The sequence below is a fragment of the Spermophilus citellus genome, assembly GCF_964194105.1.
Source record: "Spermophilus citellus genome assembly, chromosome: 10".
In the NCBI taxonomy this organism is placed as follows: Eukaryota; Metazoa; Chordata; class Mammalia; order Rodentia; family Sciuridae; genus Spermophilus; species Spermophilus citellus.
The window spans coordinates 128,366,223-128,384,029 of record NC_138197.1 but is presented as its reverse complement, the minus strand read 5'-3'; the positions used below and the strand labels follow the sequence as shown (position 1 = coordinate 128,384,029).

Sequence of the window (17,807 nt, the reverse complement as noted above, 5' to 3'; positions counted from 1 at the left end):
GCCTGTCCCCACTGCAGCTCAGTGCACAGCGCAGGCCCGCGGCTCAGCGGGCATTCAGCCAGCGCCCCCAGGTGCAGGGATGGACTTAACCCCAGAGGAGGAGGGACGAACCTGCAGAACTCTCCTGGGCTCCGGGCACCTGGTGAGGTGCCTGTTGCAAGCGGGAAGCTGCACAATGTGCCTTTCTCTCCTCCTCTGCCCAGTTACTTTGCCCCGCTCCTCACGTTTCTGCTGTGCCTGGCTGAGAACCAGGCCTGGGTCTGGAAAAGCCACCCACAGACGCTAAGCCACCTGTGCCCTCTTGGAAGCGTGGTTTGCTTTTCTGAAAAGTGAGGGGCCTGTGAGACGCTCGTGCCCCTCTTGTGCCAGGGCAGCCCCACCTGCCCAGCACAGCCACAGCCCCAGGGGCAATACCTCAATGAAGTCACTTCCTCCATCCACCAGGCCCCTGAGAGTGACAGTGAAGGGCCCAGGGCAGCAAGATGCCCTCCAGCTGTCTTAGGGGTGCAGTCACGGTGGTGGTGAGGACCCGGGGCCACGCTGCAGCAGGGCAGGCTGGACTCTTCCGCAACCAGGGGCCACAGCCCTCTTGGGTCAGGACTGGCCATCACCAGGGACACTCAGGATGAGCAATGAAATGCAGGAAGGTCACAATTGTTCTTTAACTTATTTTAGGGTCTCCTTTAAACCACTTCCAAAGTAGATGAAACAGCAAACGGTAGTGATTTGTAGACAATCAACAGAAGCAAAAACGCTAACCGGAAGCTACGTCAAAAGAAAAGGATCCAGGTACCATCTCCTGACGGGCGCCACTGAGGAGGGTGTGAAGCTGGGATCATGGCCCCGGGTGACTCCATCTGTCTGGGAGGGACGGTTCCTTAGTAGCACGGGCGCACTCAGGTAACTTCTGACCAGTCACTGACCCAGTGCCCATGTTAACAGGGGACGGACTTGTAGATGACGCCCCCCCTAAATAGGATGGCTGCCAGGACAGTTCCAGAGAGGACAACTCAGGTCACAACCCCACAGACCCCCACGTGAAGGCACTGAACACCTGGTCGGCGGAGTGCAGAGGTGGTCCCGGCCCGGTCAACACCGGACAGTGAGGAGTCTGGAGGAGCCTCACTGCGGTTTCCTTTCCTTTCTCCTCGTGGCACTTAAAGTTCTCCTGATGGCTTCTGGTGTCTGACTTGAAATCTTCTTTCATCGGATCTGAGGTGTGGAGTCTCCACTCGCTGCTTTCCTGGGACATTATGACTTGGTGCCTGGACTCCGCTCAAGAGCCAACCACGGGACGGGCATCGACACTGTTCGTCACCCATCTAAGTTGGCCTCGGATACCTTGCCTTCTGCCTTGAGCCTCCCGGGGTTCACTGACCTCTGCCCAAAGCTCCCCTGCGTGTCACGCCCACCTGCTCGACTCGTCTTACGTCATCTTGTTGTTTTTGCTCAGCTTTTTATTCAGGCAGCAGCTGCAGTGACACTTTGTCCGTCCTGGGTGGCACGCAGACTTGTACTCTCCCTTGCTTTTTGCAGCATCTTCTTAATCTGTAGGAGGGGCATGACAGAGGAGACAGGCCACCTCCACTGATGTGGCTATTGTCTTGGGGCACACACCCACCTCCCTTCAGGAGTGGGTACTGCACCATCTCATTTTAGAGGCTCTATCCAGAATCTGGGGGGTACACAGGTCACCATCTTCGTCGACCAGGATCCTCCTTCTTTTTTAATATCTTTTAGTTGTAGGTGGACACAATACATTTATTTCATTTTTATGTGGTGCTGGGGATCGAACCCAGGGCCTCACCCATGCCAGGCGGGCGCTCTTCCTCTGAGCCACGACCCGACTCCAGGCTCCTTTTTCTTTCTTACGCCATTTGTCCTGTGGTCATGTGCTCTGTTTTCAACATAGTGACACAAACACCACTCCTCTCCTCCACTTTCAGCGTCCAGCTTAAGCTACTCTTAAAAATGCTATGCAGAAGGATTAAGGGTCACTTCCCCAAGTTATTGAAGATTTTTTTTTTAATTAGATGACGAGATTGAGCGACAGTGGGTCAGCAGATGATAAGCCAGGAGTCGCAGAGCTTAGACTCGCTACATCAAGTTCCCGGGAACCAGGGCAGGGACGCATCCTGGTTCTGGGTTTCGAATGGAGTGTCCGGGAGGGACACCTTCACACATCCATCTCTCTTGGTCATCAGCACTGCTGAGGGACACTGGGGTATGGACAGACTCTGGCTTCCTCTCACAGAGGGGAAATACTCCCTCACAGGGTTTCAAGCCACACCAGTCAGAGCGCATAGTTTGGCAGCCTTCGACCTTCCATGGCCACTCAAGGAAGAGGAGACAAAAAGTTACCAGGGACTAGAAAAATAATGGTCAAAAGTGCCCACGTATAAGCTTTCTGCCCCTCACAATCAAAACAACAGCTTCCCTTGCTCCCTAGCAGCTGGTCTGATACCATCTGGGTGTAAGCTGCATAAGCAAGGGCCCAAACTGACTGGAGGCCAGAGGGAAAGTGTCACCTTTAGATCCAAGCTGCTGTGGCACATACAAAACGGCTTCCCTTTCCTCACACTCTGGGATTATGCGCTTTCAATAAATTCCTCCCTAAAGGGTTTTCTCCTCTCTCCAGATGGGCACAGGGAAGAAAAATAGAAAGATCCCAAATGTGTAAGTTTTCTTTTTTTGTTTTTGAATTTTTTAATATTTATTTTTCAGTTTTCGGCGGACACAACATCTTTGTTTGTATGTGGTGCTGAGGATCGAACCTGCTTGAGCCACATGCCCAGCCCTTTTCATTTTCTTAAAAGCTTTTTTTTTTTCCTAAGGACTCCACAGGCTCCCACATTCTTTACATATCTGGGCTGACTCATGCAAAAGGGCACTCTGGTCTGATAAGGTTGTTCTGTGTCCTCCTTCTCTAGGGTAATTACAGCTAAGTGGTTTTTTTTTTTTTTTTTCTGAGTTCAAGGTTTTTGTTGTTAACAATGAATTCACCTTTTCTCCTGAACTAATTAGTCTTTTTTATTGTCCTCTGTTTTTCTTTCTGCTGTCTTTACTCAGAGGCCAGTGTTCAATGTTAACTCTCAAATACACTAGAAAAAGGAAGAGATCTTCTTTGAGGAGCCCTAAGCTGGGGAAATAAACAGTGGTGGTGGGAGTGAATTTGCCCCCAGCCAGTGGACTTCAGCACTGACCTTGACTGACAGGATGCCATTCTTCAGGTTCCCAACTTCACAGGCTCCATTCCAATTCTAAAGGACTAAATCTGACAGTCTGTATGATAAATATTTATAGCTCTTTTGTAGCCTATGGAGGAAGTCATACCTGACAAAAAGCTAAAAGGTCTTTGCTCTTGATTTATATATATGTGTTTGCGTGTGCGCGCGCACACCTGTGTGTATTCTAAGTGGTGTCTACATGTGTGCTTGTGTCTATATATCATGTACATGGGGCCAAAATTGGCATATAGATAAAGGGTGCTCATAATTTTTTTTTTTGTGTGTGTGTGTGTGTATGTGTGTGTTGCTGGGAATTGAACCCAGGGCCTTGTGCATGTGAGGCAAGCTCTCTACCGACTGACTTATATCCCCAGCCCAAGAGTGCTCACAAAATATTTAAAAAATGGATTCAGGGCTGGAGCTATAGCTCAGTTGGTAGAGTGCTTGCCTAGCATGCACAAGACCCTGGGTTCAATCCTCAGCACCCATCAAAAAATAATAATAATAATAATTCAAATACCTTTTAGTTTACATGATTTAAAACGACTTGAAAAGAGATAAAAATAAAAATGTCTTTAAAGTTATTAAACCACACTTTTTTTTTCCCTAGGTGATCAGCCAATGAAGAGAGTTGTTTTCTATAAAATGTTTACAGTGAGGGTGTGGCTTAGCACTCTCACGTAGGAGGTACTGGGTTCGATCCTCAGCACCACAGAGAAATAAGTAAATAAAATAAAGCTATTGTGTCCAACTACAACTAAAAAAATATATGTATAAAAACTGCTTAAGTCATCATTATACAAAATACATGTATGAAGAAGTGAATTTGGTGTCAACATATCTTATATACAAACAGAGATATGATAAATTATGGTATAAAGGTGTATTAAGAATTGTAATGCAAAAAAAAAATCAATAAGAGAGCTCATGTATAATGGCATAATTTGATGTGAACATACTTTCTATACAGAGTTATTAAAATTGTGCTGTGAATGGATAATTATGAATGTAATGCATTCCACTATTGTCATGTATGAAAGAAATTTTTAAAAAGCAAAAAAAAAAAAATGCTTAAAGTGTAATGTCCATTGCTTCTAGGATTTTTCAACAAAAGAGATGGCTTAGGGCTATTGTTGTGGCTCAGTGGTAGAGCGCTTGCTTGGCATGTGTGAGGCCCTGGGTTCAATCCTCAGCAACACATATAAGTAAATAAATGAAATAAAAGACCCACTGACAACTAAAAAAATAAATTAAAATAAAGAAGATGTCGGGGCTGGGGTTGTGGCTCAGTGGTAGCGCGCTCGCCTTATGCATGAGGGGCTCTGGGTTCAATCCTCAGCACCACATAATAATAAAATAAATAATATAAAGGTATTGTGTCCAACTACAACTAAGAAATAAATATTAAATTTTAAAAGATGGCTTAAAATATTAACTTGACTTGGTTTTCATGGGTAACCTAAGTTAAAAATGGGTAAATCAGATTTAACATAAACAGGATGAACATTTATAAATATGATTTTATAAATTGTTGATCAATGGAAAGCAATTAAGATTACTTTGTTTCTAAAAGCAAGATGATTAAGGGTTAAAATTCTACTTTCAGCCTGGTACTGTGACACATTCCTGTAATCCCAGCAGCTCGGGAGGCTGAGGCAGGAGCATTACAGGCTCAAAGCCAGCCTCAGCAACAGTGAGGCACTAAGCAACTCAGTGAGACCCTGTCTCTAAATAAAATACAAAATAGGGCTGGGGGTGTGGCTCAGTGGTTGAGTGTCCCTGAGTTCAAGAAGAAAAGGAGGAGGAAGGAGGAGGAAGAGGAGGAGGAGGAGGAGGAGGAGGGAAAAACCAAACTAGTTTCAATTAAAAAAATCTATGAGAAAAACAAAGTATTTTATTTCATTAAAATGTATTTTGTATACATTCATAAATTTTTAAGGATTGTTTTAAAATGTAAACTTAAAAGGTCAGTAACTAGGAAAGAAATGTAATCAAGTTAGAGGTATAGAAACATATTATGGTAAGAAAAATTAAAGGGGAAAGGAAATATTTCTAGATGAAAAAGCATCTTGTAGGGTAAAATAATATCTTTGTTCTAAACTTCAAGATGAAAGAGAGGACAAAACTAAGGATGTAAACTGGTTTAAAATGTCTAAGTAAGTCACAAAAGGTTGGTGAAAGGTAAATCTCAAAATGTTTGTGTGTGATTAATTTGGCTATAATCAGCACAAAGTTTAATTTAAGGGTTTCCCTCCCCCAAAGTCAACATTTAATACATTAATATGAAACAAATTCCAATTATCTGTTTAAAAAACAAGGTTTTATTAAAACATTGATCTGCTCTTATCCATCAAGATCATTTCTTTCTTTTAAGTTCTATTACTTAGAGAAATTAAGTCTTAAAGGAATCAAGGTTTGTAGCTGTTCTAAGGTCTTTTAATTGATGACTTCATAGCTGGTTAATAAAAGACTATTATTTTAGGTTACTACAATATAGTTGACACCCAAAATATATGTGACTAGAGATATACATACATCTGAGAACTAACTATGTTTGTCTGAGTCTTGTAAAAGTTTGTAAAATAAAGGTTTATGTAGGTTTACAAGGTGACCACTAAGTGCTCTTTCATAGGTTGTGTTGGACATAAAGGGCTACGTGCCCACTTTAAAACCTGGCTTGCATCTGTTTGCTTTAACTACATAAATGTTTCATTGTTACATAAATAAGATACATTTGTATATAAGATAATGAGTCTGTTTTGGATCCTCACCTGAGTTAAGACTGCCTCCCACCTTACTCCATGTTGATGGCTCTAAAGTAGGCCAGAATTAAGTTTATTTAAAATTGTTATCAAAAGATAGATTTTTGTTGTAAAGATTACTATGATCTCAAAATAAACAAGGGATAGAGTACAAAATTACATAAAGATTTTGGTAAATTATAAAAGGTATTTAAGGTTGTAAGAGTTAAAAAAAAATAAAACTTGTGAAGGATTTGACATGTAATTGAGTTCATAAACGAATGGATCTTTACATAGGCTAAATAGATATCAAATATACACTAGTGCAATGATAGAGAGTATGTTTTTTGATACAAAGTTATTATACAAACTATGTTGTTGCTCTTAAATTCATTTTGTGTTTTCCTTCTAAGACTTTATAATTGTTACCTGCTACTATTTTGCAGAAGTACCATTTTAAAAACTTTTCTTGTAGCTGCAGATGGACAGAATGCCTTATATTTATTTATTTATTTATTTTTATGTGGTGCTCAGGATCGAACCCCGTGCCTCACACATGCTAGGCAAGTGCTCCACCCCGGAGCCACAATCCCAGCCCAGAAGAAATACTTTTAACACAACAACCTGAGTTAATTAAAGACAGTAAGTCATCACCTAAGGAAAGACAAAATAGAATGCTGACTTCTAGTACTGACGCAAACTCACTGCTCCTGGTTCAAGCATGGTGAAGCTGCAGGGTGCCTTGGCCATGCCTATAATCCCAGCTACTTGGGAGCCTGAGGCAGGAGGATCGAGTTCAAAGCCAGCCTCAGCAAAAGCAAGGTCCTAAGAAACTCAGTGAGACCCTGTCTCAAAATAAAATACAAAATAGGGCTGGGGATGTGGCTCCCTGGTTGAGTGCCCCTGAGTTCAATCCTTGGTACCCCCCCCACCTCACCCCCCAAAAAGACAATGGTCCTTTTAATGTAACTTGAGACTCTTATACAGGAGTGTCTAATAACTATTACAAAAGACATCGCCACAACTTGTTCTGGGTCAATTTGAGACACACAAATTTTCCTAACCTCCTACATAGGTAAACTTAATCTGTTTTTCACTGGTTTGATTGTGTAACTCTGCTATTTATCCCTCCGATTAGTCTATAGGACATAATCTGGCATGTGGAAACTCTGACCACTTACACCCAAAAGCTCTCCATGACCCTCAAAGAGGTCTCTCTCTCCTTACCACGGAGGTGGCTCTCATGAGAAAAGCTGTGTTACACAACTGGATGGCTTTGGATGTTCCTACTGCAGCTCAGGGTGGCACTTGCGCCATTACCCAATGCTGTGTCTGCATTCCTGACCACTCTGACAATGTAATGAAAATTCTTAAAGATTCACATTTTCTTTCTTTCTTTTTTGTACGGGAGACTGGACTCAGGGGCACTCCACCACTGAGCCACGTCCCCAGCCCTATTTTGTATTTTATGTAGAGACAGGGTCTCACTGAGTTGCTTAGTGCCTCGCTTTTGCTGAGGCTGGCTTTGAACTCGCCATCCTCCTGCCTCAACCTCCCAATAGCTGGGATTACAGGAGTGGGCCACTGTGCTCGGCTAAGATTTACCTTTTCAATGAGATACAAAGTGATGTCCTCACCTGTCTCATCTTGGGATCAATGTTTTAGTTACCAGCGTTCTAACACTTCCTGGTGGAAGAAACTGCTGATATTGAGTCATTATCACATCACTGGAGTATTTGATGTTGTTGTGTCTATTGTTGTGTCTATCTTTTTCCAATACTTATGTCTTCTCATTTTGTTCATAGGGCATCGGCCTCCCAGGTGGCTTTACAACCTGTTTCTACTAACCTAGAGAATCACCATGACCCCCTGGATAGACCTGACTCATAATCTGAAGCATTTCCCTGATAGATAGCAAGGACTGGATACACCCACCCTGTAAGCCCACGCCCCAGCTCAGCAGGAAGTAGCTACTGATTTGACTTCATACCCTTTATTCCCTGTGATTCAGGGTCACCAGTCTAGAGAGGGGGATGTCAGGCAGAAGCTACCAACAGCAGTGAAATGCAGGCAAGGTCACAGGCACTCTTTAGATTACTTTAGAGTTCTTTGAACTCCGTTCAAAGTAGATGAGAGAGCAAAGGGTGGTAGTTAATTTGTGGGAAATAAACAGAAGCAAAGGAGCTAATGGGAAATTTTGCTTCTGTTTGTAAAATGGATCTCATTTTACAAGAAAGGATCCATGGGACTCCCCCGCCCCTTTTTAACGTTTTCAGTTGTAGATAGACACAATACCTTTATTTTGTTTGGTTAGTCTTATATGGTGCTGAGGATCAAACCCAGGCAAGTGCTCTATCATTGAGCCCCAGCCCCAGCTCCTGGGGCTAACTCTTGACCCACTGAGGAGGGTGTGAAGCTGGGATCATGGCCACGGGTGACTCCATCTGTCTGGGAGGGACGGTTCCTTCAGTAGCACAGGCACACTAAGGTAACTTCTGACCAGTCACTGACCCAGTGCCCATGTTAATGAGACAGACTTGTAGATGAAGCCCCCCTAAATAGGAAGGCCACCAGGAGAGTTCCAGAGAGGACAACTCAGGTCACAACCCCACAGACCAGCGTGAAGGCACTGAACACCTGGTTGGCAGAGTGCAGAGGTGGTCCCGGCCCCTGTCACTTGGACTAAACTTCTCCTGATGGCTCCTGGTGTCTGACTTGAATTCTCTCTGGTCAGAATGCAGGCACTGAAGTTTGGCATTTTAGCTCCCCACTTCCCTGGGACAAAGGATGCTGTCACTAAATGACAAGGGATGCCGAGCAGGGCTGCAGGGGCCGAGCCTGCTCCTTAACCCTGTGAGACCACCACCCATCTGTCCTCGCCCTGTCAACTCCTGACCTTTCTCACCTGGAAGAGTCAGAGAATGCTACCACACAGGCACGCGAGTGCCCAAACGTCCCGCTGACACTGAGGAAGGAGTGAGAATGAAGTGGCAGCAACGTGACATGCATAGGGAATTCCGTCTCAGCAAAGCCACTACGGCCCCCATCGACCCCAGGCTCCCAAGTGATGTGTGCCACCTCATTCCATTCCCACAACCCATTTTACAGATGAGGAAGCTGAGGCTTGGCGAGGGGACAGGACTTGCCTGCTATCAGGTACCCAGCAAGTGGTGGAGAGGGCCTGCAGGGGTTGCGTGTGCCAGAGGCTGCCTGTCCTCACCAGGCTCAGGATCGCCCCCTGGCCTCCACCCCCCAGGGGCCGCGGAGCCGACTTCAGTGTTCCAGAAGACCCCTCTCTAGGCCTGCTCCTCCACGCTGCCCCCTTGCGTCACATGGAGCGCCAATGTTCCAGGAGCCTGTCCCACAGGAGCGGCGTCCTAATTGCTGGTCCCAGGCTCTCCCCCCATGGAACGGTTCTGCTCTCCTCCAGCGTCCTCAGGTCGTACGTTCTGTGCCCTCCAGTGACCATGTGACCTCTTCAGGGCTCAGTATTCCTGCCACTCCCCCAACCCTGTAACCAGCCCAGCACTCCAGGCCCCGGGCCCATCACCCTCCAGGGGATTCTGGAGCCACAAAACCACCGACGTCACAGACAACCCAGGCAGGCAGCAACGCCCCTCTGCACCTTCTCCCGGTCTCCCCAGCCCTCACCAGACGCCCCGCAATGGTCACAAGACAGGAGCTTCACAAGATGGAGACTGTGGGTCACTGGGCTTCCAGGTCAGGGCTGGCACAGCTTGGAAGGTGCTGAATGGGCACCCCAGGACAGATTATGGGCAAAGCGTAAGAGGCGTGTATCCATGGGTCAAAGACTCTGATGGTGTGCACCAACACACAGGTGCATGCAGTCACCCTGAGACTGGCCAATCTGCGCCATCTGTGCCTTGCCACTTGCCCAGCCCTTGGCACACAGTAGGCACTCAGGCAATAGCTGAGGGCGTGGGGTGAGCACTCTGAACCAGGTACAGAATCAGGAGCCGGGAGGGAGGCAGACTGAGTTCTCACCCAGGATAAGGCTCAGATGCCATTACAAGTGACCACAGGACCACAGGACAGAGCTTGTCCCGTGTGGGAGGATGGCCGGGGAGGATGGCCGGGAAGGAGCGTGGAGGCCAAAGTCAGTGAGGACTGCAGCCAACAGGGACGGGGGGGGGGGGGGGTGGTCAAACCATCCGCCCTGGACCCTGCCCTGGGGCCACCCCTGGCTGGGAAGCAGGATGGCTTCCCCATTGGGGATGACCATGGCGGCTCTTCAGGAGGAGGCTGGGCCCAGCAGCAGCCAAGGCCAAGAGTAGGAAGGTGAGGACCACATGGAGATGAGCAGCCACGGCCCAGAGGCTGGACACAGGGCTCGGAGGAAGAAGGTGCAGAGGCCAGGCTGGGCCGCGGGAAGGAGGCCAGATGTGTTTGGATGAATTCCTGGGCACTGCCCCAGGAGCCCCAGGCCTGGACTCCGTGACCCAGTTTCCCCGAATGAGAGCTGCAGAGGCCGCTGGCACAGGCGCCCAGCCTGGGGATGCACCTGCTACCAGGCAGCTCCTGTGGGGAGCCCGCGGCCGACACCCGGAGGCTGCTCACGAGTGGAGGCCCCAGGATCAGACAAAGGCGAGCAGCTGCCACCTCTTCTTCCCTCTTGCCTTAGGATAGAGCTTCATTTTCTTGTTTCTCATACTTTCTAGAAACTCCGGAAAGCACAGCAGCAGCAAGAGGCAGTAACGACCTCGTGGCCCGGGCCGCCTCAGCCGCTCTCCCCCTCTCGCTGGAAGGAGCCATCTCCGGGCACTTCTTGCCAATATGGGGGCAACACAAATTTCTTTCTATCCAGCTTTGGGCCTTCTCCATGTTAAAGGACAGGAGCTCAGAGCCCTGGGGACCCTGCTTTCATTGGCTCCTTCCTGTCCACTCCCAGATCTGACCTGTAGGAAAATGTCCTTGCTTGGAGACGGCGGAGAGGGCAGGAGTGCAGTCCCGTGAAGTCCTGCTCGACTCTCCTCCCACTCCCCACGCAGGAGACCGTAAGCCTCTCTTGTGGCACTCTGGCCAAGCCCCAAGCACCCCAGGCCTCAGTATTCCTTCTGCAAAATGGGTAGGTTCAGCTGGCCACAGGCCTTGAGCAAGATCCTCTGCTGGCCTCTCTGGGCTGACCTCACAATCACCTGCACTCAGCTGCCCACTACCAACCAACACTGGCAGGAGCTGGGTCAGGAGGCCCCCTGATCCCTCCCACGAATCTCTCCCTTTGCCCTTAGAAACAAGGAAAGTGTGCCCTGCTGGTGGCCCTGGTGACACGCACCCAGCATCCTCCTGGTCCGTCCCCTCTGCTCACTCCACCAGCATTTCCTACCAGGCCCAGCACTGCACAGACCCTCAGCCAGGGTCTCACCATCCCACAGGACAGACATCCCACAGGCCGGCCTCACTGCACTTGGGGGTGGGGTCCCGGAGGAAGTTTAAAGGTCAATCAGAACCATCCAGAACACAAGGGGGGCACTCACACTCAAGACAGGGACCGGGCCTACAAAGGCCCCAGGGCAAAACCAGCCCCTGGGGGACTTCTGGGGTGGTGGGTGCTGGTACGTCTCCCTGAGAATGTGGGGCACGTTAGCCCTCCCCACTGGCAAGTGCCTGAAGGTTTCCTTCAATTTTCCCCTAGTGTGCGGGTCACCAGCCTGTGCCACGTATGGCTCCAGACACTCGTGACAGCAGTGTCATGCCAGGCCCCACTCAGCCTGAGACGTCTTGGTGTCCAGATGCCCCCAGGGAGGAGGGTTGCTAGGGACATCCTGGGGTGTGCCCTCTGCCCAAGGCTAGTCCCAACAGCAGAGTCCCTGAGGGATCCTAACAGAGTCCCTTCTGCAGAACCACAGCCTTCATGGCCAGCTCCTGACCTCTTCAAGCTGGCCCAGACTCTCGGCTCCAGCCCTTTAGCTGAACCAGAACTTTCCACTGGGCATGAGCAGTATGTCTTTGGACTAATCACCCCATTCTCTGGGCCTCTGTGTCAGGACTAAAGATCTTGGGCTGTTTCAAGAACCAAGTTAATAGTAAACATTCCAGACGGGGCCAAACCAGGGACTAGCTGGTACCGGGCCCCAGCCCAGGGCTGGTTTTGCCTTCCCTGACCCGAGTGCATCTCATCTCCTAGAAGCCTGGGCAGAGGGGCTCCTCCCCTTCCGCACCCCTCACAGACGCAGCAGCACGCCCCTCGGGTGACTTCTGAACCCAGGGCGTCCCCTCCTGCCCACCGTGAGAATCACCCCAGATCCCAGGCTGAACTTCACTAGCTAGAGCCACTCGGGTCACCCAGCCGAGGGCCCAGCCTGTCTTGCAAAGCCTCCTCCAGCCTGTGTGACAGGAGTTAGTCACTGCCCCCGCCAGAGACTCAGTTTCCACAGTGAAAAGAGGGTTATTTCCACGCGACTGTCCTGTGACACTTCAAGGGGATCCTACAGAAAACTGTGGCACACTGGTTCTGTCCATGCCATTCATGAGTGACACCAGCTCATGTTCACGCGGCTGCTGGACGGGTGCCTTCCCCAGAACCAGCCAGTTCCGGCCATTTCTGGAAGACTCCCTCCCTGGCAGCTCTTGAAACCAACGGTCAACAAATACCTAAAGGCATTATCTGTGGAACGCCTTCTGCCTTCTGTGTGCCAGGCACGGGCAGTGCCCACCTGGGTGCTGGCCCTGGAGCCCGGCCCTTCCCATCATCCGAGGCTCTCCCTGCGCGCCCTCCTGGGGAGGCTGGCATCCATCGCCTGCCAGGGTTCACCCAACCAAAGGCTGCGTCCAGTAACAAGAGGAGCAGGGACCACAGGACCCGTCCAGAGTGTGAAGCAGCTGTGGGGGAGGGGCACACCCAGCCCTGCCAGCGTCCAGGAAGAGACACTGCTGCTCAGGGTGGGGACAGCAGGTGCGTGAGAGCTGGGTGGCCAGGGACGGAGGCCAAGAGCAGGTGGGGGTCGGGGGTCTCATGTGGCAGTTGGCACTGCACTTTGCGGGACTGGGCATCTTGGGGTCCACGGATCCCCTCAGGTGCAGGGCAGGGCAGCATTTTAAAAACTGGGTTCCTAGGCTGCCACAGCAGGATGCTGACGCAGAGGGGCTGGGTGGGGCCGGGAAGTGCGGGCTTTCCCAGCGGCCCAGGACAACAGGAAGGAGGCCTGCTGTTAAAGGAGGCTGCCTGAGGCCAGGAAGCCAGGAGGCAGCTGCCTTGGGGGTGCAAGGGCAGGCCCCCTGCTGGGATCCCATGGGGAAAGGGCAGGTCTGGGTGACCAAGGGGCCCAAATGGGCAGCCCTGACGGCTCTGGGGTCCTAGGGTTTGAATGCAATCCCAGCCCTGCCACTTCCTGGCTATGAACCCCCAACTCCAGGTTCCTCCCAACTGTCCAGGGATGATAACAACAGGATCCATGCCCAGGAAGTTATGGAGAGTCACTGGGTTAGAGCACACAAAGTGCCTGGCCCTTGCCCTGCACGTATTGAGTACTCAACAAACAGCAGCAAGTCTTTGTGTCTTGGAGGTGGGGATGGAGAGAACCACCTAGAAAGCCTATCTCGCCCATCAAGACTCTGCCAGCCAGAAGCCCAGAGCCCACCAGCGTCACCCGCCCTTGCTCAGACCCTGCACTGTTCCTTCTGGAAAGTTCAGTTTGCCTGGACAGGGCAGCAAGAGGACAGGCCTGAGGAGCCCCGCAGGTCTCTGCCAGATCCAGCCTTCCGTCCTGGCCCCCCCTCCCCCGTGGGGAGCCCACTTCAGTGGCAAGTTTTGAGCCCAATAAGCCCTGAGTCCATAAAACAACAGAGTAATTAGGTGCATGAGCGATTTCTATTGTTCCAATTTTATTTTTATAGAAAAGATGAAAATAAGTGAGCCGAGGAGGAATTTCCACTTCAGGCAGCACAGGGAAGTCCTGGAGGATCATGGTAGCTTCCTGGGCTACAGGAGAGGCGTGGCCCCTGGCCAGCCCGGTTCCAGACCACGGGAGAGGGTCCCAGGCCTTCCACCAGAAGTGCTCCCTGTCCCCTTCTGGGAGGTTGGGGCAGGAATCCCTGCCAAGCCAGCTCCCGGGGGCCATCCCCCTCCAGTGCAAAGCTGCCCTCTGAAGGGTCAGTCCACCCACCAGGGGAGGAGCAGGGGGTGTAAGGCCTGGACAGCAGGGCCTGGGCCAAGAATCGCTCATTCACCCATGGATTCATTCATTCATGCACCTGGTACATCCGTCACTGTCACTCATCAGGGGAACAATAAGCCTGTCAGAGAAATGAGCATGTGCTCTGGGGGGCTTCAGCAAGGGGACCTGACTCACAAGGGGTCCCTGAGCCAGCCATGCCCAAGCTGCCTTGGAAAGGGTGGGTGAGTGCCAACAAGAAGCTGTGCCTCAGTGTCCCCTCTGCAGAGGACCCAATAAATGACAGTTATTAATATTTCATGGGCAGACATGTGCATATCTAAGGGGTTGTGTGGCTGGTGGCAACAGCAGTGGGGAGAAGGTCTGTCTGATCCTGGGGTGGAGGCTGGCAGCTCAGAGGAGGCATATGAAGAAACTTCTGAGGGGTGACAGAGTCTTAAGGGACAGAGAAGAGCGAGGAGCGGAACAGATATTCAAGGATAGGAACTGGTGTGGGTCTGTTTGGATCTCAGCTCAGAGCTCTGTTAAGCTAAAGCATGGGGTCCAGCTGGGCCATTCTGTGCAAAACCCAAGGCCAAGGTCAAGGTTAAGGCAGGTTAAAAGGTTTGGAAGGTCTCATAAAAGGAAGACTCTCAAACTGTGCCTGCCCCATCCCACGGCAGGCTGTTGGGGGTGGCCACTCGTCCCCAGCTCTCGGGCCCATCCACACCTCCCTTGCAAGCCCCTCACCTACAGTATCTCCTGGCTCTAGCTCCCCTGAGTCTATCTGACCAATGGTACCTGGGGTCTTCTCTCCATGTTCAACCATCATTATTAAGCACCTACTGAATGCCTGGATGCTGAAGCTGGCATGCACCACCTCCCATTAGGAGACTCTTGTTAAGCCACACAGGGAAGATGTACAGCATGGGAATCAGTCAGCACTAACTGGGCGGATTTTATCTTCTCAGAGAACATACCATTGCCTGCTGCTGGGGCAACAATTCAGAAAAGGCCATAGGGCCACAGTCAGAAGGGAAGGGAACAGTCCTCTGCCAAGGGCAAAGCAGGAGGCTCACTCTGAAGGTGGAGAAGCACATGCCAGCGGAAAACACACCAACCAGCCTGTTCAACTGGTAATAGAGCGCACCATCCCCATTTTACAGACAAGGCAACTGAGGAACAGAGATGCAGAGTCACACAGTAAGAAGTGGTGTGAGCAGGATTTGAACCAGGACGATGGATCTGGAATCTACTCTTAGCAACTCCCCCTGACCCAGGCAGCCAGCACCACCCTGGGCAGACAGAGGGTGCCTGGGGGGATCTACCACCAACTAGATGCCAATATCCTGAGAATGGCCTGTGTCTTCTCGACCCAGCACAGGACTCCTTGCCTGAAGGCACTGTGCTTCTTGGCCCAAATGTCAGAAGAAACTTCTGGAAGGGAGCACTAGTCCTTGTGGAAATCGGGGTACATTATGAGGATGTGGAAACAGAGCGGTATACTCCAAACATCCGGCTGTGAGATGGCAGAGGTGTGGGTCTGCAGACCACCCTGCCGCTGCCCCATATCTCCTCCCAGGGTTACCTGAGGACTGGACACTGAGCTCCGCGCTCAGCTGCCTCCCATTCCCATCCAGCCCACCTGCCTGCGCTAGAGGGCTCTGGCCTGGCCTGACAGCTGACCTCAGATGTCCTCATTTGACAGGTAATAACACCAATGTGGTGGCCAGCAATCTCCCAAACTTCTCAGGTGCCAGGCATCCCACGCCCAACATCTTACTCAACTCCCTCCAAAATCCTGTGAAATCCCATTTGACAGAGGTGGAAATGAAGACTCAGAAAGCCGACTCCCTGGAGGTGGGCCAGCAACTACAGAGGAGATGGCTAGTGTCCACCAGCAGCCCTGCCCACATCAGCACCTCAGGGCCGCTGAGCCAGTCTGTTCCGGGTCAGCGTCATCTCAGCTCCCTGCTGTCCTCAGGAACCAGTGCCAAATGAAGCATGGCCAGTCACCTTGACTCCACCTGGTCCTCCAGCCCTTCTGCCCTCCCCCTGCCTCACCTGCCTCCTCATCACTTCTGTGGTAGCAAAGGGGCTTGTCATGCCCCACCTCCACGGCACAGCCCAGGCCAGGCACTCAGGCCTCTGAGCCTCGCCCATGTCATTGCCTCTGCCCAGATCCCTCCTGCCCTTCTCCCCCCACAAGCCCTTTCACATTCCTGTCCTCTCCTCCTGGAAGTTCTTACCCCCTTGGGCTGGGAGCCCCTCTTTCAAACTTTCCCAGGACCTGAGCCTATCTCCTTAGCTCGGGGTAGCCTGAACATTCCTGCGGTGTGGGAAGGCATTGCCTTGCTGTCCCCGGCATCCTCGTGTGTGACCCACTGTCTGGACCTTTAACTGTACCCCTTCCAGGTGACACACCAGGACTCCCCCATCAAGTCATAGCTGTACTGGTGTCTGTCTCAGGAATAAAGGGGGACCACAGAGGAATCCCCCGGGGAAGTAGCGCTCTTGCCAGTACCCTTTCTGGGGTGCCTTTCAGGGTTGGAGTCATCTGACCTCAGGCCACTGGGGATGGCTGAGCTACCCATCTCTCCTTGTTGCACCCCAGCTCAGGCACCCCTCCCTACAAACACAACGGGGCTGGCTCCCCCCCACACCCGCGGTTCCAGAACTCACTATTTGCAGATATTTATAGCGCCCTCCCCCAGCCACGATCCCTCCTCCGCCCTGGGCAGTGCAGTGCAAAGAGCGGGAGCACCCCTCCCCCTCTGGAAAGGATGGGGGCTGTTTGCCCCTGGCCTCTGCCTGGTCCCCACTGGCCGCTATGGCCCCAGCCCCCGCACCCGCCCAGCACCCTGCGCGCGCCTGGGCCTCGGCCGCCGCAGCCCCGGGTCGGGGGGTAGGGAAGGCGGGCGCCGAGGCCTCCAACCCGAGCCCCGCGCCGCGCCGGAGTAGGGGGGCCGCGGCGCACAAAGCAGGGCTCAAGCTCGGCGCCTCGGGACGCCCCCCGCCCAGCCGGGGGAGGGGGTGGCCGCGACGCAGTTCTGCCCTGCGGCCCCAGAGAGCTCCGCGGAGCAGCCGCGTTGGGGGAGGGGGCGCGGGCGAGGAGCCTCGGTGCATCTCGCCCCCACCTCGGCCGCGGCCCCCGGCTCCCGCGCCCCGGCCCCCGCCCCGAAGGCCGCGCTCCGGGAGGGGCGGCGGGAGCGGAGCCGGGGCGCCGCGCGGCGCGGGAGGCGAGGGCCGGGGGCGCGGGGCTGCGGGGCTGCGGCGCGGGTCCCCAGACGCCAGGATCAACTCACCCATCGCCCGCTGGGTCTCAGCAGCGGCGGCAGCAGCAGCGGCGGCGGCGGCTCCGCGGCCCCCGGGGCCCCCGGCGGGGAGATGCTGGCGTCCGCCGCAGCCTCTCGCCCCATCCCGGGCTCCGGCGGCGGCGGCTGCGGCGGGCGCCCGGCATCGCAGGCGGCGCGGCCCCGGCCGGGCCCCGATCCCCGCCCCCCACCCCACCTCCACCCCGTCCCGCGGGCCCGGCGCGGCCGCTCGCTGCACCCCGGGGCGGCGGCGGGGGCGCAGCGGGCTGACCGGCGCGGGGGGCGCGGCGCGAGGCCGAGCGCTGCGCACGGAGGTGCCTCTCCCGCCGGCCCGGGCAGCCCCGTCCCCCGCCCCGCCCCGCGCAGCCCCCTCCCCGCCCGCCCGCCCGCCCGCGCTCCCGCCGGGCTCCCTCC

At 52.7% G+C, this 17,807-nt stretch overlaps 1 protein-coding gene across 1 annotated transcript in view; it reads right to left on the bottom strand.

The window, feature by feature from the left end:
* The window catches only part of MGAT3 (beta-1,4-mannosyl-glycoprotein 4-beta-N-acetylglucosaminyltransferase), a 44,121-nt gene extending 26,542 nt beyond the window's left edge, over nucleotides 1-17,579 (bottom strand). Inside the window, exon 1 of the mRNA XM_081309742.1 lies at nucleotides 17,385-17,579. The gene's annotated coding sequence lies outside the window, so the exon portion shown is untranslated. The remainder of the gene's footprint in view (nucleotides 1-17,384) is intronic.
* Nucleotides 17,580-17,807: the final 228 nt, after the last annotated feature.